Consider the following 22644-nt stretch of genomic DNA (forward strand, 5'->3'; position numbering starts at 1 on the left):
GGCTAGTATTTCACAAATTTTCACTCAGAGATTAAAAATTCTACCTTCGAGATTATAACATTTTAAAACACATGTTGCACACTTGTATTGCAATATTTTGCAAAACTAAAAACTTGACTGTCTGAAGATGCCGATGCCATAACATGAATTTCGGTGTCGTATTTCATGATTTTAAACGCTACCATCTGTATTGTGAAAGACACGTATACTGCTATTTTTCTAACACCCCACCCAAAAAAAAAGAATTGTCTGAAGATGCCCTGACACATATTTTGGACTAGTGTTTTACGTTTGTACTAGAGGTTTAAAACACTACCTTGAACTTTCTATATAGTAAGGCACACGTATAAACCCACCCCAGAAAAATAAAGAACCGTCTGGAGATGCCCTGACAGACGGATTTTAGACTAGTATTTCACATTTTCATTCCGATATTTAAAACACTACCCCCTGTATTGTAAGACACACGTACATTGCTATTTTCACAAACTCAAAGAAGTTAACTGTCTGGAGATGCCTTGATACAGTTCTCGGACCAGTATTTCCCGTTATCACTTAGAGATTTCAAACACTACCCAGTGTATTATAAGACACATGGTGCACACTTGTATTCTGTATTGCTATTTTTGGCAATTTTTTTTTTAACTGTCTGGAGATGCCCAGACACAGGTTTCGGACTAGTATTTCATGATTTCACTCAGAGGTTTAAAACACTACCCTCTGTATTGTAAGACACACGCAAATTGCTATTTTCCCAAACCTACAAAAAAAAATAATTATAATAATACTTTGAACTGGGTAGAGATGCCTTGACACATATTTCGAATTTGTATTTCAAATTTTCAGTCAGAGATTTAAAACACTACCCACTCTATTGTAAGACACACATATATTGCTATTTTCACAAACCCCCCAACAAATTTTTTTTGGAACTATCTGGAGATGCCTTGACCCAGATTTCGAATTAGTATTTCACGTTAACATTTCACTTACCGTATTTTTCGCCCTATAAGACGCACCTAGGTTTTTGGGGAGAAAAATAAGAAAAAATTTTTTTAACCAAAAGGTGTGCTTTTGGTGGGTTTGGAACTAATGGTGGTCTGTGGATGACGGACACTTATGGGGGGATCTGTGGATGACGGACACTTATGGGGGGATCTGTGGATGACGGACACTTATGGGGGGATCTGTGGATGACGGACACTTATGGGGGGATCTGTGGATGACGGACACTTATGGGGGGATCTGTGGATGACGGACACTTATGGGGGATCTGTGGATGACGGACACTTATGGGGGGATCTGTGGATGACGGACACTGTTACAGGGGGGATCTGTGGCTGGCACTGTTACAGGGGGGGGGGGTCTGTGGATGGCACTGTTATATATGTGCCATCCACAGACCTCTCACCCCATAACAGTGCCATCCACAGTGCCCCCCCATAACAGTGCCATCCACAGACCCCCACCCCTTAACTGTGCCATCCACAGATTCCGTGTGGAGCTGGGGGCCGGCAATAGCGGTGGGGCGGTGCGGTCACTGTACTATAGCCCCGCCCCACCGCTCCGGTATACTAATATAAAATGTATTATTGAATTAAAAGTTAATAAACATGCCCCCCTCACTCCTAATAGTACCGTATATCCGAATTTCTTCAGTATAATGCCGGCAGGTGGGCCGGGCGGCCGGCGCGTCCCTCAGTGATGTCACTTGTCTGCGCCGCCTGCTTCATTCATAAAGAAGGCGGCACAGGCTCGTGACATCAGGGAGTTACGATGCCGCCCGCCCGTCCTGCCTGCCGGCATTATACAGAAGAAATTCGCATATACGGTACTATTAGGAGTGAGGGGGGCATGTTTAATAACTTTTAATTCAATAATACATTTTATATTAGTATACCGGAGCGGTGGGGCTATAGTACAGTGACCGCACCGCCCCACCGCTTTTGCCGGCCCCCAGCTCCTCCTCCAAGTCCCTCCCCCGGCCCCCGCTCCGTACATCGCATCCAGCGATGTAAAACTGGCAGCATTCACCCCATAAGACGCAGGGGCATTTTCCTCCCATTTTTGGGGAGGAAAAAGTGCGTCTTAAGGGGCGAAAAATACGGTAAATGCTATCGTCTGTATTATAAGACACACATTGCACACCTGTATTTTGCATTTGCTATATTTGGCAAAACAATAAATTAACATTGAACTGTCTGAAGATGTCTTGACACAGATTTTGGACTAGTATTTGACATTTTTATTCAGAGATGTAAAAGCTTCCCTCTGTATTGTTATTGCTATATTTGGCAAAACAATAAATTAACATTGAACTGTCTGAAGATGTCTTGACACTGATTTTGGACTAGTATTTGACATTTTCATTCAGAGATGTAAAAAGCTCTGTATTGTTAGACACAAGTATATTGTTATTTTCACAAACCCAATAAATAAATAAATAAATTAATTAATTTTTTGGAGATGCTCTGACACAGATTTCAGACTAGTATTTCATCTTTATTGTAAGAAACACATACAGCTAGGTCCATAAATATTGGGACATCGACACAATTGTAAAATTTTTGACTCTATACACCACCACAATGGATTTGAAATGAAACAAACAAGATGTGCTTTAACTGCAGACTGTCAGCTTTAATTTGAGTGTATTTACATCCAAATCAGGTGAACGGTGTAGGAATTACAACAGTTTGCATATGTGCCTCCCACTTGTGAAGGAACCAAAAGTAATTGGACAATTGCCTTCTCAGCTGTTCAATGGCCAGGTGTGTGCTTTTCCCTCATTATCCCATTATAATGAGCAGATAAAAGGTCCAGAGTTCATTTCAAGTGTGCTATTTGCATTTGGAATCTGTTGCTGTCAACTCTCAAGATGAGATCCAAAGAGCTCTCACTATCAGTGAAGCAAACCATTAGGCTGAAAAAAAAAAAAAAAAAACATCAGAGAGATAGCAAAAACATTAGGCGTGGTCAAAACAACTGTTTGGAACATTCTTAAAAAGAAGGATCGCACCGGTGAGCTCAGCAACACCAAAAGACCTGGAAGACCATGGAAAACAACTGTGGTGGATGACAAAGAATTCTTTCCCTGGTGAAGAAAACACCCTTCACAACAGTTGGCCAGATCAAGAACACTCTCCAGGAGGTAGGTGTATGTGTTTCAAAGCCAACAATCAAGAGAAGACTTCACCAGAGTGAATACAGAGGGTTCACCACAAGATGTAAACCATTGGTGAGCCTCAAAAACAGGAAGGCCAGATTAGAGTTTGCCAAATGACATCTTAAAAAGCCTTCACAGTTCTGGAACAACATCCTATGGACAGATGAGACAGAGATCAACTTGTACCAGAGTGATGGGAAGAGAAGAGTATGGAGAAGGAAAGGAACTGCTCATGATCCTAAGCATACCACCTCATCAGTGAAGCATGGTGGTGGTAGTGTCATGGCGTGGGCATGTATGGCTGCCAATGGAACTGGTTCTCTTGTATTTATTGATGATGTGACTACTGACAAAAGCAGCAGGATGAATTCTGAAGTCTTTTGGGCAATATTATCTGCTCATATTCAACCAAATGATTCAGAACTCATTGGACTGCGCTTCACAGTGCAGATGGACAATGACCCAAAGCATACTGCAAGAGCAACCAGTTTTTTTAAGGGAAAGAAGTGGAATGTTATGCAATGGCCAAGTCAATCAGCTGACCTGAATCCGATTGAGCATGCATTTCACTTGCTGAAGACAAAACTGAAGGGAAAATGCCCAAAGAACAAGCAGGAACAGGACAGTTGCAGTAGAGGCCTGGCAGAGCATCACCAGGGATGAAACCCAGAGTCTGGTGATGTCTATGCGTTCCAGACTTCAGGCTGTAATTAACTGCAAAGGATTTGCAACCAAGTATTAAAAAGTGAAAGTTTGGTTTATGATTATTATTCTGTCCCATTACTTTTGGTCACTTAACAAGTGGGAGGCACATATGAAAACTGTTGTAATTCCTACACCGTTCACCTGATTTGGATGTAAATACCCTTAAATTAAAGCTGACAGTCTGCAGGTAAAGCACATCTTGTTCGTTTCATTTCAAATCCATTGTGGTGGTGTATAGAGCCAAAAATGTTAGAATTGTGTCGATGTCCCAATATTTATGGACCTGACTGTATATTTTTGAACTGTCTGGAGATGCCCTGACACAGATTTTGGACTAGAAAAACATTACCCTCTGTATTGTAAGACACATGTATATTGCTATCCCCCCCCCCCCCCCACACACCAAAATATAAAAAAAAATTAAAAAAAACTGTGTGAAGATGCCTTAACACAGATTTTGGACTAGTACTTCAAAGATTTATTGATTTATTTTGTTAAAATAGAAAAAAAAAAAAATGTTCTTGCAGGTAGCTGCTTTTGAGGTTCTCCAGCAGCTGCAGCTGTGTTATAAGGCAGTAACAGCAACTAGGAGGCACCAGCCACTTCTCACTCCTTGGCTGAAAGCTTTCCCTGCCTTTCACTATTCTACACAATTCTTCTTTTTTTTAGCCTTCCCTTCACTGTCCTTAACACTAGAATAGAAGCTTAATTGTGACTGTACGCAGTCCCTAAGATAATGCTCTGTCAGACACTGCAAAGACTCATCCACCCTCATTCCAAGCGCAACACAGAATTAAGTTCTGATTGTTCTGCAAGGGCATCTCCCTGCCTGCTGCAGCACTGATTGGCTCATTCAGACTGTCTTTTGGCAAGTGAACCAATCAGGGCAAGCCCTCCTCCCCCACTTCCTCTTAGGGTCATGTGAGCATCCTTCTTCCTCCCTTGTGCTTTTCCCCCTGACATTTGCAGAAAAATGGTGCTGAGCGCAGTTTTACTTAATTAATCCGAAGCGAACTTGAAAATATGCCAGATTAAATTTTGGGAAGTTTGTAACTAACCTGATTTGTAACAAACTAATTCGCTCATCTCAAATTTATAGGTGATTTCATTTTTATGTAAATTTGTATTTTTGAAAATATTAGCAGTATACAGTAATGTTCCTTGTGAGATTAAAAGGGAACCTTTCCCCAGAAAAATGTAGCGCAATTGCAATGTGCAAGCAGCATGTTAACCCCTTTTTCACCTTAAGGACTTGGCCATTTTTTGCAAATGTGACCAGTTTCACTTTAAGTTCTGATAACTTTAAAATGCTTTGACTTATCCAGGCCATTCTGAGAATGTTTTTTTGCCACATAGTGTACTTCATGACACTGGTAAAATGAAGTAAAAAAAAATGCATTACCAAATTTACCCAAATTTTTTTTTAAATGGCAAATTTCCAAGTTTCAATTTCTCTACTTCTATAATACATAGTAATACCTCCAAAAATACTTATTACTTTACATTCCCCATATGTCTACTTCATGTTTGGATCATTTTGGGAATGATATTTTATTTTTATTGGGGATGTTACAAGGCTTAGAAGTTTAGAAGCAAATCTCAAAATTGTTCAGAAATTTTCAAAAAAACTATTTTTAGGGACCAGTTCAGGTCTGAAGTCACTTTGCAAGGCTTACATAATAGAAACTGTGGCGAAACCAACCTCGCCACTGGGTTTTGGAGAGGCCTGTTTACCAGCCTCTTGCCTCAGGATTATGGCCCATACTAACTTTAAAGGAGAAGACAGACCGGTCGCACAGCTTAAATCCGTCTTTGGAATTGTATTTTGTTATGTGAGGGTACCCAGATAGCTAATTTTATTGTATTCGTGTATTCTGAGTGCCATTCAGCTAATGATATGCACTCAGACTTGAGCTATCTGGGGATATGTTAAATGTCTGTGTTTGCTGTGGGGGTGTGACATTGTGTGTTTGGGTGGTGATTTCTGTCCTGTTGTCCCCACATGTGTATTGGCGATTTCCCTTTGTCCTGAAAGATAATTGAATTGCTCCTCGGGTGTCTCCAGGGCAGAGAGGAGGAAACCATGATGCATTGTGGGGATGTGTTGTGTCTGTGTATCCTGAGTGCTACATATCTGTCCTGTGTCACAGTCTTCCTTCTGGTCCCCTAGGGGCGTGTCCACCATATGGGGACCTGCATAAATACGGGCGGGTAGCCCTCAATAAAGGGTTCCTGTTTTATACCTTCATGAAGTTTTGGCTCATGTTTGGGGAATGCGATAACTACACTCTTGGGGATTGCTATATCACAATACTCCCCTGAGTAGAAGCTCTTGTAAGAGCTTGTTCATGGTTCCTGCTCTCTGGATGTAGGAGAGGTTCACCCACTGGAGCCTGGAGCCTTGTCGTAGGTCCAGGGTGGGTAGGAGACGGCGAGACCTCCACCAAGCTTCGGCGGTTCGTGGGGTCTAGAGCGCTGATGGTGTCAAGTGGAGTGCTTGGAGTCCTCTGGAAGCACTAGGAGCAACTATCGACGGAGGTACGCGGTCGGGGTGCGCGGGGATCCGTTACAGAAACCACCCAAAAATGACCCCATTCTATAAACTACACCCCTCAAGGTATTCAAAATGGATTTTACAAACTTTGTTAACCCTTTAGGTGTTCCACAAGAGTTAATGGCAAATGGTGTTAAAATTTCAGAATTTCGATTTTTTTTTGGGCAAATTTTTCATTTTAATCCATTTTTTCCAGTAACAAAGCAAGGGTTAACAGCCAAACAAAATGCTATATTTATTGCCCGATTCTGTAGTTTGCAGAAACACCCCATATGTGTCCGTAAACTACTGTACGGGCACACAGTAGGGCGTAGAGGGAAAGGTGCGCTGTATGGTTTTTAGAAGGCAGATTTTGCTGGACTGTTTTTTTTTTACACCATGTCCCATTTGAAGCCCTCCTGATGCACCCCTAGAGTAGAAACTCCATAAAAGTTACCCCATCTAAGAAACTACACCCCTCAAGGTATTTAAAACTGATTTTTACAAACTTTATTAACCCTTTAGGTGTTGCACAAGATTTAATGGAAAATAAAGATACAATTTCAAAATTAAACTTTTTTGGCAGATTTTCCATTTTAATATTTTTTTTTCCCAGTTACAAAGCAAGGGTTAACAGCCAAAAAAAACTCATTATTTATGGCCCTGATCCTGTAGTTTACAGAAACACCCCATATGTGGTCGTAAACTGCTGTACGGGCACACGGCAGGGCGCAGAAGGAAAGGAATGCCATACGGTTTTTGGAAGGCAGATTTTGCTGGACTGTTTTTTTTTTACACCATGTCCCATTTGAAGCCCCCCTGATGCACCCCTAGAGTAGAAACTCCAAAAAAGTGACCCCATTTTAGAAACTACGGGAAAGGGTGGCAGTTTTGTTGGTACTAGTTTAGGGTACGTATGATTTTTGGTTGCTCTATATTACACTTTTTGTGAGGCAAGATAACAAGAAATAGCTTTTTTGACACAGTTTTTTGACGCGGCGATACCTAATATGTATGCAATTTTTTTATTTATGTAAGTTTTACACAATGATTTCATTTTTGAAACAAAAAAAATCATAATTTAGTGTCTCCATAGTCTGAGAGCCATAGTTTTTTCCGTTTTTAGGCGATTATCTTAGGTAGGGTATGATTTTTGCGGGATGAGATGACAGTTTGATTGGTACTAGTTTGGCGTACATGCGACTTTTTTGATCACTTTTATTACCTTTTTTGGGAAGTAAGGTGGGCAAAATTTCAATTTCAATATTTTTATGGCGTTCACCGTGCGGGGAAAGTAACATGACAGTTTTATAGATCAGGTCGTTACGGATGCGGTGATACTTAATATGTGAAGTGTATTTTTTTTTTATTTTTTTTTTACCCAGACCCACTTGGTTCTTGAAGATCCAATGGGGTGCATATGACTTTTTGATCACTTGCTATTACACTTTTTGTGACGTAAGATGACAAAAAATGGCTTTTTTTACACCGTTTTTATAAAAAAAAATTACGGTGGTCACCTGAGGGGTTAGTTCATGTTATATTTTTAAATAGCCGGTCGATACAGACGCGGCGATACCTTATATGTATACTATTTTTTTTATTTATGTAAGTTTTACGCAATGATTTCATCTTTGAAACAAAAAAAATCATGTTTTAGTGTTTCCATAGTATAAGAGCCATAGTTTTTTCAGTTTTTGGGCGATTATCTTGGGTAGGGTATGATTTTTGCGGGATGAGATGACGGTTTGATTGGTACTATTTTGGCATACATGCGACTTTTTTGATCACTTTTATTACCTTTTTTGGGAAGTAAGGTGGGCAAAATTTCAATTTTCTCATAGTTTTTATTTTTTTATTTTTATGGCGTTCACCGTGCGGGGAAAGTAACATGACAGTTTTATACATCAGGTTGTTACGGATGCGGTGATACCTAATTTGTGTAGTGTATTTTAATTTTTTTATTTTCTATTCAGTGATAAATGTGTTTTTTTTTATCTTTACTTTTTAAATTTTTTATTTTTTTTGACCCAGACCCACTTGGTTCTTGAAGATCCAGTGGGTCTGATGTATGTATAATACAGTACAGTACACTATATAGTGTATTGTACTGTATTGTACTTACACTTTGTGCGACCAGATCTATGCCTTTAGCACAGATCTGTTCAGCACAATGGACAGCAGGATGCCTGAGAAGGCATCCTGTTGCCATGGGAACCTTCCCCGTCTGCTCGGTTGTGGCCACAACTGAGCAGGCGGGGAAGGGTAAGGAGGGGGGCTCCCTCCCTCTGTGACCCCATCCTGTCTGGGGGCTGCAAAGGCACAGCAGCCCCCCAATGGGAGAGGGAGGGAGCTCCCTGACTGTTAACCTTTTCCATACAGCGGTCCGTACGGATCCCGCCCGCCGCACCGCCTGCCTCCCGCACCGCCTGAAACCCCCCCCCCCTGCACCACCCGCCAGCATAAAATCATTCAGGGGTGCAGGGGGGGGTGAAAAATCTACATTTTGGGCATTCTAAAGTTTTTTCGGGATCAGAAACTGCAGAAAGCGCAGCAAACCGCATGTCTGAATTGACCTGCGGTTTGCGGCGATCGCCGATACGGGGGTGTCACATGACCCCCCCTGGCGTTGTGACAGGATGCCGGCTGAATGATTTCAGCCGGCATCCTGTTCGGATTAACTCCCGCGGCTCCGCAATCGCGATTTAAACTTAGGACGTACCGGTACGCCCTGAGTCCTTAAGGATTCAGGAAATAGGGCGTACCGGTACGCCCTAAGTCCTTAAGGGGTTAAAGAGCAGGAGTGCTTGGGCATATTGATATAAATTACAAAATTAAAAAATACACCTATTTTGAATTTAAAAAAAGCTTTTCAATGAAAAATAAATTTTAATAAAATCCCCACCACAAATTTGGTATCGCGACTTCTGTAATGATCCAAAAAGGAGTGTTATTTTGCAAAAGTACAAAAAAATATGTATTTCACATAAATCGTACTAACTAGGGATGAGCGGACCCATAGAAGTCAATGGGAACCCGAAGTTTGGTGCTGTAAAATGGCTATAAAATAATAATAGAAAGGGATAGAGGGCTGCAAAATGGGAGTAAATGGACAATTGCCTTGCAAACAAATGCCATAGAATATAAAAAAATAAAAAATAAATAATCTTGATCCAGGAGGTCCAAGTGGAGCAGGAGGCGGTGGACGTGGCGGCGTAGGTGGAAGAGGAAGAGGAGGTAGCCAACACTGTTTTTGTGTTTTTTTTATTTTAGTTTTTTTTATTTGTCTGTTAATTCTGTGTGTGACCTATAGCCATTTTTTGAGGTGCGGCCGGTATACTTCTCTACTCTGCGTATATAACAAATAATAATCTTAAACCAGGAGGTGGAGGTCTGAGTAGAGGAGGAGGTGGACATGGCAGTGTAGGTGGGAGAGGCAGAGGATGCGGGGGAGGTAGCCAACACTGTTTTTGTGTTTTGCTTTTTTATTTTTTATTTGAGGAGGCCCAGGGGCATTTCTAGGGTCTTAAAAGATCAGGGGCATGAGCCCCATATATAATCTTCAAGCGTCAAGACCTTAGCATAGCACATAATACTAAAACCACCACTACCACATGCCACAATGGTGCACAAATTACTCCATAAAGATCAACCAGATTATTCCCATGAATGGCAGCCACGCCGCCACAATAAATGCAAACAATATTGTGATAGTACAGTTCCTCCTATAATACACACACATTTCCCCTGTCATACACAAAGTACATATGAAGCTCTTTCACTCACAGTATACTGTATAGGGGGGGTCCAGCGGGTCGATCACAACTGATACTTGTCGATCACAACTGATACTTGTAGTCTCACACATACAACATGAGTATACCAGCAGTCAGACTGCAGGCAGGGCAGCAATTTTATTCACTCCCTTTGCAGAGCAGGGGGAGGGAAAAGGCAGTCTTTGTTGACACCCCCAGAGCGTGTTTTTATACGTCCCCACAGCTCTGCAACTGCATGTAAGCAAAGGGGCCAGAACAGAACTAAAGAAATGACTAAATACATGAGTAAATATAATTTTTTTGCCTAAAATTTGCTTAGCTTATTTATATATTGCTGACCATGACATTTACAGTGCTTTTCTTTTTTTATATATATAACTCGGAAAACCCATTTAAAACACCTGAGCTGCAATGCAAAATACTTTATGTAGCAGGTCCCAAACCTCCCAAACATTAATAATAAGGGTGTCTTCTTATGTGAAAGAAAAGGCTTTGGGGCACCCAGGCACATGGGCTTAAGTGTGACTGCTAGCTTTGTAATCCCCATAGCTTTATTCTTCCTACTTCACCCATTTATGGCATACCCTGTGGATATGTCACAAGTGTCTAAAGTAGAAAATACCCTTTTAATATTGAAATGCATGTGGTCTGTTTTAAAGAACTCTTTTTTTATTATGGGTCGTAGGCAACAATAATGGAGACATTTCTGTGAAATGATTGCTTGAGTAGAATGTGGATATGAAAAAGACAGAAGCAATAGATGATCAAGTCATAGATGAGAATAATTATAAAGATGAGAAATGCATGCTATATGTATCTGAAATATTGCTCCATGTTATTAAAAAGTATCAATCGTGAGCAAACTTGATAGTATATCAGTATAGAAAACCTTATGCAATGAACTTGGGAGAATGAGAGCATAAAAGTAATAGGCGGTTGTAGGAGAATGAGTGAGTGATGATGAAGGCCAATGGAAGAGAAGTTAGTATTTTATAACACAAAAAATGTAAAAACACTATTGGGGTTTAAAGTAGAACTGGCTTTGTTGCCCATAGCAACCAATCAGATTTCACTTTTCATTTTCCAAAGGAGCTGTCAAAAATGGAAGATAGAATCTGATTGGTTGCTATGGGCAACTAAGCCAGTTCTACTTTACTCCAGTATGATAAATGACCCCATATTTATATTAATTTCATGTCTACATGCAGTTTCTGTATAAGTATCTTTCTGGATGCAATCTTTATGTTACCCTTGCGTTTTGTGGGTCATTTATATTCTATTTCCAAAAACAAATACATATTGGAAGGTCAACTTGTCTATATAAACTATGTATGAGTGTGTCTACTGGGAAATTAGATAATGCACTTCACTTGGTAGTGACCAATGTGAAAATACACAATCTGTGAATAATGGCTAATATATAAATAAATAGTCATATTGCCTGTAATGGAAAAAGAGATCATAAGATATTTATATGTTGTGGGTAAAATTTAACATTTTTACTAAAATGTTATTATTTAAATTACTATTTTTTATAAAATGATAAAAAGTATATTTCTGTATTAAAATCTGGAATAGTGCAGACAAATAGTAAACCTACTGCTGGCTTCGTGGAAATAACTGATTGAAATTGTTAGAAAACATCTAAGGTACATTCACTGCTAAACAGTAAGATTGATTAGGCAGCAATGTCACCTTGTTTTGGCATGGCTGTTTGCTAAGAGTGGATGTTGTACTTGTATAGTATTAATATATGATTAATATCTTGTACAAAAATACAATTTTATCTCCAATATATTAAAAAGTTAATTTCCCCAGTAGAAGTAGGTGAAATATTGAACATAGAAAACTTCCTCTAAGTTCAAAAATACATTGCTTAAAATACAAGTAACTGTATTTTGAGTGCTGCCCTAACATAGTTTTACTAACAATCAGAGATGAATAGTGTTGGGCGCGAATATTTGAATCAAGAATTTGAATCGCCAGATTTAGAATATAGTGCTCTATATTCGTATTCGAGAATATTCTAGATTTTTTTCATCTGAACCCATGATCCCTCCCTGCTTCTTGCTTGTGGGCCAATGAAAAGGCTGCAATGTCTTTGTCTGAGCTTAGCAACATCCCTAGCAACCAATAGGAAAGTTGCCTATCCCTTGCTATATAAGAATCTCCCCAGCAGCCATTTTCTGCAGTTTTTTGCAGTTCTGAGAGAGAGAGCAGGGACATTACTGTGCTCTGTGCTTTGCTGTGTCATTATATTAGATAGTTAGTTAGTTAGTTAGTTGGCTTATATATATATATAATACAGATAGTTAGTGGGAGATAGTCAGTGTAGGTTATATCCTGATATAGTGTAGCTGATAGGTTCCAGTGCAGGGTGTTAGATAGTGTGATAGGAATTACTGTTTCTCTCCTGTCTATATATACATGCTACAGACATAGTGCTGTGATGTCAAAACAATACACAGTGCACCAATCAGTAATATGTAGTCAGACCTGCTAAAATGTGAAGTTGCATGTATTGTGCCAAAATATGCACATCATTAATTGCTGATTTGCGCAATCGCAAACATATTGGAGCACTCTATCTGCATATAAAGCTATTGTAATGTTCTGCCGTGCCAACCATTTTCTCCAGTCTCAGGAAACTTCTAGCAGCTTGAAAAATGTAGCAAAAGTGACCCACGCCTGTTTTACGCGCGCAATATGTGCATATTACATTGCCGATTTTCACAATCAATAAAATAATGGTGAATTCTCGAATTCACTAATTTCTGACGAATATTCGCCCAAATATTCCCAAAATATTGCGAATTCTAATATTGCCGTTGCTGCTCATCACTAGAGATGAGCGAATCGAAGTTGACGAAGTGGAATTTGATCTGAATTTCAGGAAAAATTTGGTTCTCACCGAAGCCGAATTTCCTCGTGCTTCATGGTAACGAATCACATTATTTCCTAAAATGGCTGCTGCACATGGAGAAAGGAATTCTGGGAAGGCAGGGTCACCCATAATGCCATGCATGCAGCCAATCAGCAGCCAGCCAGCCCTGTGATGTCACAGCCCTATAAATAGCAGCAGCCATCCTGGATTCTGCCATTTTCCAGCGTACTTAGGGCAGGGAGAGATGTCTGCAGGCGCTAGGGACAGTGATAGGAAAAACTTCATTGTACTGAAAAAACGATTTATAAGTGTAGGAAAAGGATAGGGAGGAATCGTTCCAGAGCATTTATATAGAACAGGGTTCAGTAGGGGAAGTTACAGACTGGGTAATAGGAACAATCCAATTACACCTTGGTGCACTGACTGGGGATCCAAATTGCCATTATACAGCTCTTTAATTCCAGCAAACCATTCTTGTTATTGGGGTGCAAGTGCTGTTTGATACAGCCATTAACAGGGTTTAGTACAAGGAAATATTTCTAGAGTACGTCTTATTTGCCCTTGTGCTTTGCAGGTATATTTTGTAAAGCCCTTTTTGCCGTGTATTAGTGGCAAAAGAAAAATATATTTGCCCTTGTGTGGTGAAATTATATATTCTAAAGCCCTGTTTGCCGTGTATAAGTGGCAAAATAAAAATATATTCGCCGTTCAGCGTTGCACTTGAAAAGCCTTGTGTAGTGTAAAAGAGGAAAAAAATAAAGGCCTATTTGCCGTTTAGTGGTGCAGTTATATGTGGTAAAGGCCTTTTTGCGATGAGTGATTGTTACATAGTGGTGAAATTTGTTATGTGAAACAGTCTTGTTTTGGCAAAATTGATCGGTGACTGTACATCTCCTTTTGCTCTATGGGCCGAATTACGTAGTGGTGACTTTTTTTATTTCAAACAGGTTTTTTTCAGGAAAATTGATGGTTGATTGTACACCTTTTGCTGTATGGGCCGAATTAAGTAGTGGTGAAGTTTATTATGTGAAACAGTCTTTTTTGAGGAAAATTGATGGGTGACTGTACACCTCCTTTTGCTGTATGGGCCGAATTATGTAGTGCTGAAATTTGTTATGTGAAAGTCTTTTTTGGGGAAAATTGATGAGTGGCTGATATGCGACGTTTCCACCCGTTGGAATTCCACCCTCCATATGTTGGACCGACTGTAGGAACAGAGAAAGGCCATCAACGATTTCTTGATGATCCAAGTGGACAGGAGTACTCCCCTGTGCAATCTCGATGTCAGCCAGTGGCAGCTCGTTCATGACACCTGCCGTTTGCTCAGGCCCTTTGAGAAAGCCACGTTATTTTTCAGTCGCCAGGACTACGGGACGAACAATGTCATTCCACTGCTTCATGTCCTGGAACAGATGCTGGTAAATCTGGCTGGTCAGGGGAATGGAGCCGTGGCGCCTAGAAAGATGGCGGCAGAGTTTGATACATTTGTCTGTCAAGATCACTGTTTACAGTCAGTGAATGGGAACATCATTTATCGCAAGGATATGCAAACACCAACCGATGGGGTGTTAACCCACAGAAGTAGGTCATCGGCATGAAGGAGCAGTCATTTTCACAGCTCGAGGTATTCTCCCGGAAGCTTGACCTCTGCACGTTGACGGTCTGCATTGCGAAGCTTGTCTAAAAGAAAAATCCTGCAGTGCACCCCCTTGGAGGAAACTCTTAATCCGGCACAGGCTGCTTTGCTCCTTCAAAAACAATGGACTCTGTATAGAGTGACACCGATGTATAATTTCTCATACACCAAACTGAAAGAGTATTCCAAGCACCTGTCTGCCCACATAGCTGCCGAGAAGCAGAAGGGTCTTGCCATTGAAGTGGGCTCAGAGATGAACCTAAAAGCCAAATTTTCCTGTTTACCTGGACTCAAAGGAAAGGACAGAGATCCACTGGCTGTGCTCATACAGATTTCATCCAAGCCTCCACTCACCAAGGCAAGCACAGAGGACCGGATTGTGTGGACAAGTTGGTTCTGCGAGACATACACAGAGGATGATCTATTGGAGGTGTTACCAAAAACATTTACTTGCCTCCCACTATTTCTGTATAACGGCTTTGAGGCGCTCACGGATATCGTAGGGACGTGGTTACAAAGAAACTTTGACTATTGTTTTGGTAAGCTGGTGATCAGATCTCAAGACCTTACGTGTCTAGCAGCGATGTGGACAGGGTATGACGTGTCTGGATCAGTGTCGGCCTGGCACAGAGCTTGTTTTCTCTGTGCCCGTTAAACCTCACATGGACATTTCTTATGCCATGCACGCAGAGGACTTCAAGACTTTATGGAATGATATTCATAAATCAAAGGACAATGTCACGTTGGAGGAAGTGGACAATTTATTCCAATGTCTTTACTCGCATTTCTTCAGACACTTTAGAATCCACTCATGAGCAACGTGACAGCATCTGTGGCATCAGTGTATTGTGAAGGAAAAGTGAAGTTCCTCAGTAAGGACTATCTAATCCAAGTGCTGGGATTCATCACGGAGCTGGCCATCAATAACATCCAGTATTGAACACATGGACAATTCTCATCTTGGACCTTGTCCACAATGTTCGGGACCCCCCAGACGTCTTACTTGTCTTAGGGTCCATTCACACTTCCGCAAATTCGTTCCACATTTTGCGGAATGGAATTGCGGACCGATTCATTTCTATGTGGCAGCACAACGTGCTGCCCGGATCCGGAATTGCGGATCCTCACTTCCGGGTCCGCAATTCCGATCCCGAAAAAAATAGAACATGTCCTATTCTTGTCCGCAATTGCGGACAAGAATAGGCATTTTCTATTAAGAGCTGGTGATGTGCGGTCCACAAAATGCTGAACGCACATCGCCAATGTCCGTGTTTTGCGGATACACAGATCCGTGGATCCGCAAAACACACACGGACGTGTGAATGGACCCTTAGACATGATTCCTGAAGTGCTTACTACATGTTATACCGCTTCTTACCATTCTGTTACAGCTGCTGTGAGACCTGCACATACTAAGGCTTATTTATGAAGATTTCCGGGTGTTGCCTGTACCGACCAGTTACCTTCCAGCTGTGATTGTGTAGCCTGCACTGTAGGGATGAGCTGGAGTCGGCTTGTTTGCTGGACTGTCCTCCAGTTATCAGCCATAAACCCATACATTTCATGATCAATATGCATTACCATTGTGGTCACCCCGACACTGGTCGTCAAATAGCAGTTTTTCCCAAAAGTCGCCGCGAATATATTCGGATCAAACCAAATTTTTCCCAAACAATTTGGCGAACCGAACTCATCTCTAGTTTTTTGCACTATATGATACATCACTAATTCCAGCAAACCTTGATTGTGATTGGGGTGCAAGTTCTGTGTGATACAGGCATTTACAGGGTATATTAATAGGAAATATTAGTACAGTCCTGATCAAAAGTTTAAGACCACTTGAAAAATGGCAAAAAATCATATTTTACATTTTTGGATCTTAACAACGTTCCAAGTAGAGCTTCAACATGCAACAAGAAGAAATGAGAGTGAGACAAAACATTTTTTGAGCTTTCAATTAATTGAAAATAACGATTAAACTGAAATTGGTGTTTTTCAGCTGATCCAAATTTTAGGACCACATGCCTTTAAAAGGCCAAATCTGTTCAAAGATGTGGATTTGTTGTCTTTTTCTGTCAGGTAGTCACACGTTGTGATGACAAAGGCAAAAAACTCTCCCTTTTTGAACGTGGTCGGGTTGTTGAACTGCATAAGCAGGGTCTCTCACAGCGTACACCATCGCTGCTGAGGTGGGACGCAGTAAGACAGTAATTTGGAATTTCTTAAATAATCCTGAGGGTTATGGAACAAAAAAGTCAAGTGGAAGACCCCAAAAAATTTCATCAGCACTGAGCCGGAGGATCCAATTGGCTGTCCGTCAAGACACTGGACGATCCTCGACCCAAATTAAGGCCCTTACTAGTGCTGACTGCAGCCCCATAACCATCAGACAAAAACAAAAAACCTCTTCAAAGATCTCATCTCCTTGAACGCCACAGAACTGCTCGTTTGGACTTTATAAGAGAGCACCAAACATGGGACATTCAAAGGTGGAAGAAAGTTTTATTCTCTGAGAAAAAATTTAACCTTGATGGTCCTGATGGTTTCCAACGTTACTGGCATGACAAGCAGATCCCAACTGAGATGTTTTCTACGCGCCACAGTGGAGGGGGCGCCATAATGGTCTGGGGTGCTTTTTCCTTCAGTGGAACAATGGAGCTTCGGGAAGTGCAGGGGCATCAAACAGCCGCTGGCTATGTCCAGATGTTGCAGAGAGCATTCCTCATGACTGAGGGCCCTCGTCTGTGTGGTAACGACTGGGTTTTTCAATAGGACAACGCTACAGTACACAATGCCCGCAGGACAAGGGACTTCTTCCAGGAGAATAACTTCACTCTTTTGGCCCATCCTGCGTGTTCCCCTGATCTAAATCCAATTGAGAACCTTTGGGGATGGATGGCAAGGGAAGTTTACAAAAATAGATAACAGTTCCAGACAGTAGATGGCCTTCATGCGGCCGTCTTCACCACTTGAAGAAATGTTCCCACTCACCTCATGAAAACGCTTGCATCAAGCATGCCGAAACAAATTTTTGAAGTAATAAACAATAACGGCGGAGCTACTCATTACTGAGTTCATGTTTGGAAGTTGTATTTCTGTTTTGGGGGGGTTTAGTTTTTTTTTGGAGGTGTGGCCCTAAACTGTTGTTCTGCTGAAAAACAGCCTGTTTCAGTTTATTCGTTGTTTTCATTAAATTGAATGCTTAAAAAATGTTTTGTCTCACTCCCATTTCTTCTTGTTGCATGTTGAAGCTCTACTTGGAACCTTGTTAAGATCCAGCCATGCTAAATATTATTTTTTGCCATTTTTCAAGTGGTCTTAAACTTTTGATCAGGACTGTATGTCCTATTAGCCTTTCTGCGTTGATTTTACATTGTTTTACTTTTTTTGGGGGGTATAATAATAGGAGAAAAAAAAGGAAAAAATATATGTCATAATTGCCATTCTGCAGTGAAGTTGTACATCGTACTACAGCCATGTACAGGGTGTATTAATAGAAAAGATACATACAACCCATTAGCCATTCTGCAGTGAATTGTGATTTTTATATTCCTTTTTTTGTGGTGTATTAATAGAAAAAAGAATACATCTTAATTGCCGTTCTGCTGTGAATTGTGATTGTTACTTTTTTTTGTGGGGGAAAGTTCGTTAATCAGAAGAAAATGCTGTCAAAAATGTCTTAATTGCCGTTCAGCGGAGAAGTTATATTGAACTACAGCCATTTACATGCTGTATTAATAGGAAATATACGTATGTCCAATTAGCCCTTCTGCGGTGAATTGTGATTGTTATATTTCTTTTTTGGGGGTGTATTAATAGGAAAAGAAAAAAATATATGTCATAATTGCTGTTCTGCGGTGAAATTACATTGTACTACAGCCATTTATGGGCTGTATTAATAGGAAAGATACGTATATCTTTTTAGCTGTTCTGCGTTGATTTTTACGTTGTTTTACTTTTTTGGGGCGGGTGTATTAATAGGAAAAAAATCAAAAAATGTATGTCATAAGTGCCATTCACTGGTGAAGTTACATTGTACTACAACCATTTACGTGCTGTATTAATAGGAAATATATGTACGTCCCATTAGCCGTTCTGCGGTGAATTGTGATTGTTATATTTCTTTTTTTGGGGTGTAGTAATAGGAAAAATAATACGGGCTAATTGCCGTTCTGCGGTGAAGTTACATAGTACAGTCGTGGCCAAAAGTTTTGAGAATGACACAAATATTAGTTTTCACAAAGTTTGCTGCTAAACTGCTTTTAGATCTTTGTTTTAGTTGTTTCTGTGATGTAGTGAAATATAATTACACGCACTTAATACGTTTCAAAGGCTTTTATCGACAATTACATGACATTATAGTCAGTATTTGCAGTGTTGGCCCTTCTTTTTTCAGGACCTCTGCAATTCGACTGGGCATGCTCTCAATCAACTTCTGGGCCAATTCCTGACTGATAGCAACCCATTCTTTCATAATCACTTCTTGGAGTTTGTCAGAATTAGTGGGTTTTTGTTTGTCCACCCGCCTCTTGAGGATTGACCACAAGTTCTCAATGGGATTAAGATCTGGGGAGTTTCCAGGCCATGGACCCAAAATGTCAACGTTTTGGTCCCCGAGCCACTTAGTTATCACTTTTGCCTTATGGCACGGTGCTCCGTGCTGGAAAATGCATTGTTCTTCACCAAACTGTTGTTGGATTGTTGGAAGAAGTTGCTGTTGGAGGGTGTTTTGGTACCATTCTTTATTCATGGCTGTGTTTTTGGGCAAAATTGTGAGTGAGCCCACTCCCTTGGATGAGAAGCAACCCCACACATGAATGGTCTCAGGATTCTTTACTGTTGGCATGGCACAGGACTGATGGTAGCGCTCACCTCTTCTTCTCTGGACAAGCCTTTTTCCAGATGCCCCAAACCATCGGAAAGAGGCTTCATCAGAGAATATGACTTTGCCCCAGTCCTCAGCAGTCTATTCACCATACTTTCTGCAGAAGATCAATCTGTCCCTGATGTTTTTTTTTGGAGAGAAGTGGCTTCTTTGCTGCCCTTCTTGACACCAGGCCATCTTCCAAAAGTCTTCGCCTCACTGTGCGTGCAGATGCGCTCACACCTGCCTGCTGCCATTCCTGAGCAAGCTCTGCACTGGTGGCACTCCGGTCCCGCAGCTGAATCCGCTTTAGGAGACGATCCTGGCGCTTGCTGGACTTTCTTAACAAGAATTGAACCTCTTTTCTTGAAGTTCTTGATGATCCTATAAATTGTTAATTGAGGTGCAATCTTAGTAGCCACAATATCCTTGCCTGTAAAGCCATTTTTATGCAACGTAATGATGGCTGCACGCGTTTCTTTGCAGGTCACCATGGTTAACAATGGAAGAACAATGATTTCAAGCATCACCCTCCTTTTAACATGTCAAGTCTGCCATTTTAACCCAATCAGCCTGACATAATGATCTCCAGCCTTGTGCCCGTCAACATTCTCACCTGAGTTAACAAGACGATTACTGAAATGATCTCAGCAGGTCCTTTAATGACAGCAATGAAATGCAGTGGAAAGTATTTTTTGGGATTAAGTTAATTTTCATGGCAAAGAAGGACTATGCAATTCATCTGATCACTCTTCATAACATTCTGGAGTATATGCAAATTGCTATTATAAAAACTTAAGCAGCAACTTTTCCAATTTCCAATATTTATGTAATTCTCAAAACTTTTGGCCACGACTGTACTACAGCCGTTTATGGGGTGTATTAAAGGGAAATAAACCTACTTCCTATTATCTGTTCTGCGGTGAATTGTGATTATTTTTTTGGGGGGAGGAGAGTTTATTAATCAGAAAAAAATATATATGTGTCATTTGCCGTTCAGCGGTTAAGTTACATTTTACCAGAGCAATTTATGTGGTGTATTAAAAGGAAATATATGTACATCCCATCAGCCGTTCTGTAGTGAATTCTGATTGTTATTTTTTTTATTTTTTTTTGGGGAGGGGGGATTTATTATTCAGAATATATATATATATATATATATATATATATATATATATATATATATATCTTAATTGCAGTTCAGCGGTGAAGTTACATTGTACTACAGCCTTTTTTTGGGGATATTATTTTAATTTAATTCTTTTATTATACAGTATGTCAGACAAACAGGTGACAGGCCCTTCAAAGAGAACATGCAGTGGCCAAAGTCTTTCTGTCGCAGGCAGCAGAAGAAGGGGTGTTGGCAGCAGGAGTCACAGCGAGAGGCCTGAACTCCCGGTGTCATTTAGCGGTCGTGTCTTGACCAGGAAACCAGCGGTGCTTGAATGGTTGACCCGATCTTCGACTTCGTCGCAAGTGACATCAGACACCCAGAGCGGTCGGTGGGTTCCTCTGACACGACGCTTAGTTAGCATGCCCCCATCTTTCCTGAACCTACCATTTCATTTTCAGTTCCCTCACCGTGAGAAGTATAATGTGCTGCATGCTCGGCTCCACTTTTTAGCAAGGACGAACTACTAGAGGACAGTCAGCAGCTACTGCCCAGCCAAAATCTGGAAGAGACATCCGCTGCGGGCAAGTAGTGATGATGAGAGTCGCCTGGAAGCAGATGTTGCAAACGGTCAGGCTCCTGGCCCTGAGACCGTTGAGGGGGACATCAGTGACGTGCAGACAGTAGAGGATGATGATGATGCAGCCGATCGCACTTGGGAGCTGGGTGAAGAAGGGGATGCATGATCATCATCAGGAGAAGAGGGTGGCAGCTTGCACGTGAGTCAGCAGGGTGGCAGCAGTGGGAGTTTGAGAGCCAAACATGTCCAGGCTAGACTACACGCTTTGCAGTAGCCTAATGGCCTGGAAAGTAGCGGTGCAGGGGTTCACTGAGGCAACGGTATCAGGCAGTCAGCGCGGAGTGTTGGGAGGAAAATGCCATACTGTGGCAATTTTTTGCAAGGCCGACGGAGGAGGTGAACATGGCCATTTGCAGAATTTGTGGGCAGAAGGTGAAGTGTGGCCAGGGTGCCAATGTTGGCACCACGGCCCTGTGTCAACACATGAGCTGCCTGTCCTTCCCATCATCTGCTGGTCTTGATGCTCCTGCTCCTCGTCCTTCTACTCCTCATTCCGTCAGCAATCGATCACTGAAGCGACTGCCAAGAGACAACAGTATGCGTGCACTCATCCAATGTCGCAGAAGCTAAATGTGCTCCTTGCCAAGTTGCAGGTGCTGTGGAGCTATAACTACGGTCAAGGACAATATATGTCCTTTACAGCCCACTGGGTAAATGTGGTTCTTGCCAGCCACACCAGCAACTTGGTCAGGTGACTACGCTGCCGCCTCCATTTGCTCATGCCATTCGTCCTGCGACAATGTCTGCCTCTGCCTCCTCATCCTCCACTGTGTCCTCAGCCTCCACTGCAGGGATAATTCACAGTGCTCCTCCAGCATACCACATGTGCAGGGCAGGGTGTTGTCACGCTGTTCTGCACCTAGTTTTCCTTGGTGAACAGAGTCACACAGGGAAGGAACTGCTCTGCGTCCTTCATGAAGAAAAATAATTTTGGCTTTCTCCTCGACAACTCAAAATCGGAACCATGATCCCCGACAACAGAAAGAACATGGTGTCGGTGCTGCATGGTCTGAGCCATGCGCCCCCTGCATGGCGCACGTGTTCAATCTGATTGTAAAGAGGTTCCTGAAGTCTTCCACCCATCTGCAAGACATCCTGAAAATAACCAGGAAACTGTGCATGCACTTCAGCCACTCTTACACTGCAAAGCACACTCTTTTTGAGCTGCAAAGGCAGAATGGTGTTCCCCAACATCAGCTGATATGCAGCATTTCCACCCGTTGGAACTCCATCCTCCATATGTTGGACCGACTATATTAACAGACAAAGGCCATAAACGACTTTTTGATGATACAGGCAGACAGAGGTACTCCCTTATGTAACTTCGAT

Source organism: Bufo bufo, chromosome 2 (genome assembly GCF_905171765.1).
Source record: "Bufo bufo chromosome 2, aBufBuf1.1, whole genome shotgun sequence".
NCBI lineage: Eukaryota > Metazoa > Chordata > Amphibia > Anura > Bufonidae > Bufo > Bufo bufo.